This window comes from Ricinus communis, chromosome 6 (assembly GCF_019578655.1).
Source record: "Ricinus communis isolate WT05 ecotype wild-type chromosome 6, ASM1957865v1, whole genome shotgun sequence".
Taxonomy (NCBI): domain Eukaryota; kingdom Viridiplantae; phylum Streptophyta; class Magnoliopsida; order Malpighiales; family Euphorbiaceae; genus Ricinus; species Ricinus communis.
The window spans coordinates 6,595,763-6,606,789 of NC_063261.1; positions in this window are offsets into that span (position 1 = coordinate 6,595,763).

Below are 11,027 nucleotides of genomic sequence, written 5' to 3' on the forward strand. Positions count from 1 at the left end.
GGGCGATGAAGGTGCTCACATTTAGCTCAAGAATTGGCGATTTCAAAGGAGAATCTATCCAAAACAGATCCAACAATTTCGGGGATCATCGATTACATGTGAGATTTTATTCCAAAGGCCGCGCTCATACAAAGGCCCCTGACCGCACAGTTGAAGAAAAATGCGGCCCATGGACTCGTGCCCATACCGTCGTTAGGATATTGAAACAATGGCCCAAAGACTCCAAATTTCACTATTCCTGGCCGATGACGCGACACCGATTCTTCAGATCGATGCAAGTGACTATGCTTGGGGTGCTATTCTTCTCCGTAAACGAGAAAATAAGGAGTCACTATGCGTATACGCATTTCGGGACAATTCAAGTATAGTGAACTTCATTATCATTCAAATATCAAGGAGATTCTCAAGTAAAATATGCAATTCAAGCGTAATTCTTTGTGGCCTCAAGACATTTCATAATTAGAATGGACAATTCTAATTTCCCTCGCGATTCTGGAATTCAAGGGACGACAAATCCCCGATAAACAACCGCTTCACCGAAAGAGTGGTTCTCCCAATATGATTTTGAAGTGCAACACATTCAAGGTGATAAAAATCGATCCCCGACTTTCTATCCCAATTATCCAAATCTTTTATGGACCCTCCTAGTCCTTCTTTCTTTATCTTTATGGCACAATTTAGTCCCGGTGACTGCACCCAAATCAACCTGAAGGAATGTCTATACAAGAATTTGAACTTTGGGTCTATAGATCTATCCTAGCCTTCTATCGCATCAAATCCAAGACTTTTCCGCCTCATTCCCTTGGAAACTTTTCCCCACTATTACGTAAACATTTCCTTCAACTTCCGAATAGCCTGGTATCTTTGGTACCTCACATGTCTCAGATCATCTTCCTGTAGAACTACCATTGTTACAAACCTTATGGTTCTTACACAGAGAAGAGAATGAGTCACATCCGTACCGGCAATTTTTCCTACTATTTGACAATCAGCAGGCATGGCAATACAGCTCAAGGTTGGTAAACCAAGGTGTCTTCTCCACATGGCGAGATCATGATAAGGCTTTGACCTACCATACCATCCTCTTTCTCCATCGGTACAACTCAAATGACACTGTTTCAACAGACATTACAGAATGGAGAACTCTCCGGACATTTTGAAGAGATGCCCTTGTCATTAAACATGCTTTACTTCACAAAGGGAATGAGCTAAATCATACAAATTAATGAGGTGATTCCAGTCATCAACATGCAAAGACAATCCTCGAATCAAAGATGGTTGTTCACTTCAACCTCTTCAATATACCACCTCCGGCCTAGGCAACAATCTGAAACTACGTCTTCAATGTCAATGAATCCAGCCTTTCAGGAACCATGGTCACAACTAGAAGAATCTCTTCTCCCAGCCCTCACAACTTTTGGCCCAAATGACACCTTTAAGGCCTTCTAGGCCTTGTCCAACTAGCAGCCCAACCCATCAAGGAGAAGGCGTCAAGCTATAGAGATAGTGACTCGGATGATTCCGATGATAACTACTCGAGTGTGGATCCACAAACAGACAAAACAAGTGATGTCATAATGCACTCCCAACAGCAAGATTCTATATTATTAGTCCCCATCATTTAGAGTCGTTTGGCCTTATATGTCATTATTAGGGTCTCCATTATTAAAGTTGATGTTTTGGCCTTATATGTCATTATTAGGGTCTCCATTATTAAGGTTGATATTATTAAAGTCGTTTGGACTTATATGTCTTGGAGTCTTGTAAGAAGGAATATATTCCTTCACATGTGTAATTTAGAGATAAGGTGTAAGAGTCATGTGCATGCATTAAGCATAGTAGTCTTGCCAGGTGGCAAGAGTTTGTGGATTGTAAGTTTATCTTGACGTTTCCCCTTTTCCTATATAAAGGAGGGTTCGTCTCTCTTGTAAATCAAAGTTGTCGGAAGGAATAAACACTTATCTTTCTCTTATCTTTCATGGCTTTCTAATTTCTCTCTATTCTTCTTTTCTATTCTAAGGCAATGAATTAGCTGTTGCTACGATCTGTTTCTGTTATAATCCAAAAGGGCTAACTCGACTAACTCGGCTATTCGAGTTTCGAAGGAGCAGAAAGACCCCCATGGCGAGGTGCCTCTTTAGTCTTAGCTTAAAGAAACTCTCTTGCCTTGAGTAAGGATATCCTCCTTGAGTTTACAGCATGAGGATTATAGCATGAACAGCTCTCGGCGTCCATCTTCTATAAAAGCTAGCTAAACCATGAAAGCTTCTTACATCATTTACACTTGTGTGTGTTGGCCATTCTCTAATTACTTTTACCTTTTCTTGATCAACATGAATACCTTTGTCATTGACAATATATCCAAGAAAAGTAATTTCATTAGTGCAAAAACAACATTTCTTTAGATTAGCATACAACTTCTCTTCTCTAAGCACATAAAAAACACAAGTCAAATGTTGTACATGCTCATCTAAATTTTTGCTATAAACCAAGATATCATCAAAATAGACAATAATAAATTTGCCTATGAATGCTCTTAAAACATGATTCATCAATCTCATGAAAGTGCTTGGTGCATTAGTTAAACCAAAAGGCATTACTAACCACTCATATAAACCATGTTTAGTTTTAAAAGTTATTTTCCATTCATCACCTTCTCTCATTCTAATTTGATGATAACCAGATTTCAAATCAATTTTTGAAAACAAATATGAACCATGCAATTCATCCAACATGTCATCTAGCCTAGGAATGGGATGTCTATACTCCATACTAATAGCCATTACTTGGTATTAATTACCCCATTAACTTGTATATGGTGGCTCTTAATAACCACTACCCACATTGATAGCCATTACTTGGTATTAATTACCACATTAACTTGTATGGTGGCTACATGTAACCTTAATTGTTATTAACATAAAAACAAGTTAAATATTATTCCTTGGGCCTCCATGGATGCTTTATTGGGTTGAAGTTCTTGGGCTTTCCAAATGTCCCTAATTAAACCCAATATGGCTTGTTGAAGCTTCTTGGATTTGGACCTTGTGATTGGGCCTTCTTGTACTATTAATGGATCTTGGATCTCTTTAAGCTTTGAACTTGGATTCACATCACAAATCAAGAACTAGAGAGGAGTTGACTGGTCAACCGTAGTCCTAGATTCTATGAGCCAGCTTAACGAAAATAAGGAAAAATTTGTGTGGGCCTACCTAATAACACTCCGACCTAAATTACTTAAATGTCGGCGTCCCGGATATCAACACGATCGTGTTCCTGCTTGTATTATGCTTGGATTAATTGAAAACAACATGATTTCTCCCTTTCGCGTGTGGATTTACGTCTCATCCTGCTTGATGATTAAGCAAAGCATCAACGCCACCGGCCAAGCTTGTCAACTGCGTTCTCGTGATTGTTTAGGCTAATCCTTGTGCCATTAGGAGCCCTCATGCCGAGAGGAACAAGGAATGATGGAGATCCAATGGTCTAAGTCCTGAATTTGGGAGTGCCTCGATTCTCATTGTTCCCTCCTTCCTCCAAAAGATTCAACCAAGATCATTCGAGAATGATATCAATGCTCGATCAATTGATCTCATTTCATTCCAGAATGATATCTATACTTGATCAACTTATTTAAAATTTCCTTGCATTTATCCAAGCAATGGATATGTGCCTATGCTTATGCTTACACGCCCTTTCACTCGACAATCGTGCTTATGCTCCCCAAATAGAATCAACCAATCATACTAAACAAAGATTAGAAAGAGAGGCACAAAAGAAAGGAAAGAATCACAAGTTCTTTGTTCTTCTCTGTACGGATGGGCGTATGGATCAAATCGAATTGATTTAGACACTAGGGTAGACAAAGAACACAAAAGAAAGGAAGGACGCGAGCGATAAGTCTATGTTAGCGAGGGCAACTCGTGATTAGCTCATAAAGTTCTTGAAAGAACCCATAACTTGATTTCCCACAAGGTAGAAAACTGAAATAGTATGCTAATTAGCCTCAAGTATTTGGTTGCATGCATTTTTTATGGTGCGAAATCCCTCATTCCATAAGAAAAACTAACTAGAAGCTAAATACGAATTAATAAACAAAGAAAGATGAATAACTAAAGTCAAATCAAGAACCAGAGAAGAGTTGACTGGTCTTGATTTGACTGGTCAACTGTAGTCCTAGATTCTATGAGCCAGCTTAATGAAACAAGGAGAAATTTGTGTGGGCCAACCTAATAACTCTCCGACCTAGATTACTTCATTGTATTGCGTCCCAGACATCAAGACAGTCGCGTTCCTGCTTGTATTACGCTTGGATTAATCAAAATCAACATTATTTCTCCCTTTCGCATGTGGATTTACGTCTCGTTTGGCTTGATGATCAAGCAAAGCATCAACCCCACCGGCCAAGCTTGTCAACTGCCTTCTCATGATTCTTTATGCTAATCCTTGTGCCATTAGGAGTCCTCGTGCCTAGAGGAACAAGGATGGATGGAGATCCTAATGGTCCAAGTCCTAAATTTGGGCGTGCCTCGATTCTCGTCGTTCCCTCCTTCCTCCAAAAGATTCAACCGAGATCATTCGAGAATGATATCAATACTCGATCAACTGATCTCATTTCATTCTAGAATGATATCTATACTCGATCAACTAAAATAATTTCCTTGCATTTGTCCAAGCAATGGATCTGTGCCTATGCTTATGCTTACACGCCCTTTCACTCGACACTCATGTTTATGCTCGCCAAATCGAATCAACCTATCATATTCAAGAAAGATTATTAAAAGAGGCACAAAAGAAAGGAAAGAAATCGCAAGTTCTTTGCTCTTCTCTCTACGGTTGGGCGTATGGATCAAATCGAATTGATTTAGGCACTAAGGTAGACAAAGAACATAAAAGAAAGGAAGGACGCGACCGATAAATTTGTGTTAGCGAGTGCGACTCGTGATTAGCTCGCAAAGTTCTTGAAAGAACCCATAACTTGATTTCCCATAAGATAGAGAACGAAAATAGTATGTTAATTAGCCTCAAGTATTCGGTTGCATGCGGTTTTTATGGTGCGAAATCCCTGATTCCATAAGAAAAACTAACTAGAAGCTAAATACGAATTAATAAACAAAGAAAGATGAATAAACTAAAGTCAAATCAAGAATGAGAGAGGAGTTGACTGGTCAACCGTAGTCCTAGATTCTATGAGCGAGCTTAACGAAAACAAGGAGAAATTTGTGTGGGCCTACCTAATAAGACTCCATACTAAATTACTTCATTGTATGCGTCCTAGACATCAAGATGGTTGCATTCCTGCTTGTATTAAGCTTGGATTAATCGAAATCAACATGATTTCTCCCTTTCGTGGGTGGATTTACGACTCATCCGACTTGATGATCAAGCAAAGCATCAACCCCACCAGCCAAGCTTGTCAACTGCCTTCTCATGATTCTTTATGCTAATCCTTGTGCCATCAGGAGTCTTCGTGCCGAGAGGAATAAGGAATGATGGAGATCCTAATGGTCCAAGTCTTGAATTTGGGCGTGCCTCGATTCTCGTCATTCCCTTCTTCCTCCAAAAGACTCGACCGAGATCATTCGAGAATGATATCAATGCTCGATCAACTAATCTCATTTCATTCGAGAATGATTTCAATACTCGATCACTTAATTTAATTTCCTTGCATTTGTCCAAATAATGGATCTGTGCCTATGCTTGCCGCTTACACGCGCTTTCACTCGACATTCGTGCTTATACTCCCTAAATAGAACCAAACAAGCATACTAAATGAGGATTAGAAAGATAGGCATAAAAAAAGAAAGAAATCGCAAGTTTTTTGTTCTACTCTGTACGGTTGGGTGTAAGGATCAAATCGAATCGATTTAGACACTAGGGTAGACAAAGAACACAAAAGAAAGGAAGGATGCGAGCGATAAGTCTATGTTAGCGAGGGCGACTCGTGATTAGCTCGTAAAGTTCTTGAAAGAACCCATAACTTCATTTCCCATAACGTAGAAAACTAAAATAGTATGCTCATTAGCCTGAAGTATTCGGTTGCATGTGGTTTCTATGATGCGAAATCCGTCATTCCATACGAATTAATAAATAAATTCGAATTAATACGAATTAATAAATAAATACGAATTAATAAATAAATACGAATTAATAAAGAAATCGCAATTAATAAATAAACTAGAAACTAAATACGAATTAATAAATAAATAAAGAATAATAAACTAAAGTCAAATCAAGAACCTGAGAGGAGTTGACTGGTAAACTGTAGTCCTAGATTCTATGAGCCAGCTTAACGAAGACAAGGAGAAATTCGTGTGCGCCTACCTAATAAGACTCTGTCCTTAATCACTTCATTGTATGCATCCCAAATATCAAAGCGGTTGCGTTCCTGCTTGTATTATTCGAAAATAATATGATTTCTCCCTCATGCTCTTGGATTTACGTCTCGTCCCGCTTGATGATCAAGGAAAGCATCAAAGCCACCAGCGAAGCTTGTCAACTACCTTCTAATGATTCTTTACTCTAATCCTTGTGCCATCAGGAGTCCTCGTGCCGATAGGAACGAGGAGTGATGCAGATCCCAATGGTGCAAGTCCTGAATTTGGGTGTGCCTCAATTCTCGTCGTTCCCTTCTTCCTCCAAAAAATTCGACTGAGATCATTCGAGAATGATATCAATACTCGATGAACTAAGTTAATTTCCTTGCCGCTTACACGCGCTTTCACTCGACACTAGTGCTTATGCTCCCCAAATAGAACCAAACCATCATACTAAACAGAGATTAGAAAGAGAGGCACAGAAAAAAGGAAAGAAATCGCAAGTTCTTTGTTCTTCTCCATACGGCTGGACTTGTTTATATAGAGTACAAGTCCATGCACACACTACTAAAATAGACTCACACACATAGGATTACTTTTACTCTTAAATGGCCTTAGTAACCACTATCCACACTAATAGCCATTACTTGGTATTGATTACCCCATTAACTTGTATATGGTGGCTCTTAATAACCACTACCCACATTGATAGCCATTACTTGGTATTAATTACCACATTAACTTGTATGGTGGCTACATGTAACCCTAATTGTTATTAACATGAAAACAAGTTAAATATTATTCCTTGGGCCTCCATGGATGCCTTATTGGGTTGAAGTTCTTGGGCTTTCCAAATGTCCCTAATTAAATCCAATATGGCTTGTTGAAGCTTCTTGGATTTGGACCTTGTGATTGGGCCTTCTTGTACTATTAATGGATCTTGGATCTCTTTAAGTTTTGAACTTGGATTCACATCAATTCTTGTCTTTATTGCATCAATTTGTGGCCAAAAGAAATGATTTTCTAAAACATCTAAAGTCTTTCTCACACCAAAGTGCCCCATCAAACCCCCACCATGTGCCTCCCTCACAAGCAACTCTCTTAAAGAAGATTGAGGCACACATAACTTATTTTCTTTAAAAAGAAAACCATCATGTCTATAGAACTTGTCAAACCCCCCTCTCTCACATGCCCCATATACATTAGCAAAATCATGGTCTGAATTATATAATTCCTTAATGAACTCAAAACCCAATAATTTTGCATCAAGTGTAGAAATTAGAGCATACCTTCTAGATAGAGCATCGGCAACAACATTCTTTTTACCTTGTTTGTACTTGATGATGTATGGAAAGGATTCAATAAATTCCACCCATTTAGCATGCCTACGGCTTAGCTTCCCTTGTCCTTTGAGATATTTCAAAGACTCATGGTCGGTGTGTATAATGAATTCCTTATACCAAAGATAGTGCTGCCATGTCTCTAAAACTCTTACCAAAGCATAAAACTCTTTGTCATAAGTTGGGTACTTTAGACTTGCTCCACTTAGCTTCTCACTAAAGAACGCAATTGGTCTTCCTTCTTGCATCAAGACTCCACCAATACCTATTCCACTTGCATCACACTCAACCTCAAAGGTTTTAGCAAAGTCAGGCAAAGCAAATAAAGGTGCTGAACTAAGTTTTTCTTTTAGCAAGTTAAAAGCATCATCTTGTTCTTTTCCCCACTTGAAACCCACATTCTTTTTAATGCATTCAGTTAAAGGTGCAGTAATTGTAGAGAAATCCTTAATAAATCTCCTATAAAAGCTAGCAAGACCATGAAAACTCCTAACATCATGCACACTAGTAGGTTTTGTCCACTCTCTAATTACTTTTACTTTTTCTTGATCAACATGAATTCCCTTGTCATTAACAATATATCCAAGAAAAGTAATTTAATTAGTGCAAAAAGTGCATTTCTTAAGATTAGCATATAATGTCTCTTGCCTTAACACATCAAAAACCAGCTTTAAGTGTATTACATGCTCATCTAAAGATTTGCTATACACAAGAATATCATCAAAATAAACCACTACAAACTTTCCAATGAAAGCGCGAAACATGATTCATCAATCGCATAAAAGTACTTGGAGCATTAGTTAAACCAAACGGTATGACTAACCACTCATATAATCCATGTTTTGTTTTGAAAGCGGTTTTCCATTCATCACCCTCACGCATTCTTATTTGATGATATCCAGATTTTAAATCCACTTTAGAAAACACACAAGCACCGTGCAATTCATCCAACATGTCATCTAGCCTAGGTATAGGATGGCGATACTTTACCGTTATTTTGTTGACGGCCGACAATCAACACACATCCTCCATGAACCATCTTTCTTAGGCACTAAAATTACAGGAACCGCACAAGGACTCATGCTTTCTCTTACGTACCCCTTATCCATAAGCTCACTCACTTGCCTTTGGATTTCTTTTGTCTCCTCGGGGTTGCATCTATATGCTGGCCTATTAGGTATGCTTGCACCCGGAATGAAATCAATTTGATGTTCAATTCCTCGAATTGGTGGTAATCCTTTAGGCACATCTTCGGGAAATAGCTCTTCATATTCCTGCAAAAGCTCAAGAACAACACAAGGCAAATCCTTATTAAGATCATTAGAAATCATTAAAACTTCCTTGTACATGAGTACAAGTAAGGGCTGCCTCAAGGTTAGTGTTCTCCTCACATCACTTGGCTTTGCATACACATTCATCTTTCTTTCACTCTCATCTCCCTTGTTTTCTCTCACCTTGTGTTTCCCATTACACTCACTTTTACCACTTACCTCACCTTTTTCTTTTTCACTATTTCTTGCTCCCTCCCTGATATTCCCCATATGAAGATTCAAGCTCTTCATATTGTTGTTTAATTCTCACTTGATCATCAAAATGGCCTTGGGAGGTAATGGTCCAAGATTGAACTTTTGTCCATCAATAGTCGGGAATATCGATTCTTGAACCCATCATAAATCACACGCCTATCATATTGCCAAGGTCTTCCCAATAAAACATGTCCGGCATACATGGGAACCACATCACAAAGCACCTCATCCTTATATCTCCCAATGGAAAAAGAAATTAGCACTTGCTTATTTACCTTCACAACACCACTATCATTCAACCATTGCAACTTGTAAGGCCTTGGGTGTTTGGTAGTTGGTAATTTCAATTTCTCCACAAGCAAAGTACTAGCAACATTAGTACAACTTCCACTATCAACAATCATGTTACACAACTTATTAGCAATTAGACAATGAGTATGAAACAAATTCTCACGCTGCTCTCCATGTTCATCGTGTTTACATTGCAAACTAAGTGTGCGTTGTACTACTAACACATCCCCTTTAGCATACTCAACATCACTAACATCCTCTAAAGTTGGCATGTCATCATTCTCATCATCATTTTCATTTTCACTTTCAGATTCAACAATTCCATCTCTAACAATCATGGTCCTCTTATTAGGGCAATCACGTGCATAATGACCATGTCCAAGACACTTAAAACACTTCAAGCTTCTAGATTGATTAGCTTGATTCTCAACTTTGTTTTGCTGCCTATTTCATTTTTATTCTTATTCTCATCCACTTTAGGCTTAGCAAATTTATAATCCTTTTACTCCAATTCGATTTCCAATTAGAAGAACTAGAACTCGAATTAAGTTTAGAATCAAACTTACTTGCACCTTTCGCTTGAGTTGCCTTTCAATTTTCATGGCCACATTCACCATGTCCTCAAGCTCCACATAATGTTGCAACTCCACAAGATCAGCAATATTCTTGTTTAGACCATTCAAGAATCTTGCCATGGTAGCCTCTCTATCCTCCTCCATATTTGCTTTAATCATAGCCATTTCCATTTCTTTGTGGTACTCCTCCACACTCATGGTTCCTTGCCTTAGAGTTTGCAATCGTTGATGCAAATCTCTATAGTAATAGTTAGGAATGAACCTCTTCCTCATGATGCGTTTCATCTCCATCCATGACCCTACGGGTCTTTCTCCATTCGTCTCCTTTCCTACACAATTGATGCCACCAAACACTAGCGTAATCACAAAACTCAACGGCAGCAAGTTTTACCTTTTCTCCTCCGAATAGTTATGGCATTCGAAGATCATCTCCACCTTTGCTCCCATTCCAAGTAGACATCAGGATCATTCTTTCCTTGAAAGGAAGGAATTTTCATTTTGATGCTGCCTAGGTTGCGATCTACACCATCTTGCCTTGATCTCCTATTGTGTCTCCTAGGATGGTCATCTCCACCAAAAGTGGTTGCTTGGTCATCCTCCAAATCATCTTCGGCATCATAATCCTCTTGTTCAAAGGCTAGTTGCCTTTCTCTTCTAGGCTCATTTTGAATTCTTGTAATAGTTTCACCTTGCCTTCTCACACTTTCAACAACATCATCCATTCGCCTATACATTCTTTCAAACTCTTTTTGCATTGCTTGCAAAGTTTGCTCAATGGATGCTCCAACACTACTTGAAACTTGTTCTTTTGACATTGCGCGAAAAACCTGAAAAACAAGTTAGTATAGCCTCACAAGAACACTCGCTCGCGTGTGTCTCTCAATTAAAATGTCACACCGCTCGTGTTTCACTCAAAGTTTTGGCTTTTCTCGATGCTAGTCTCACCACTATTGCCTTTTACCTCTCTTGCTTTTGCTT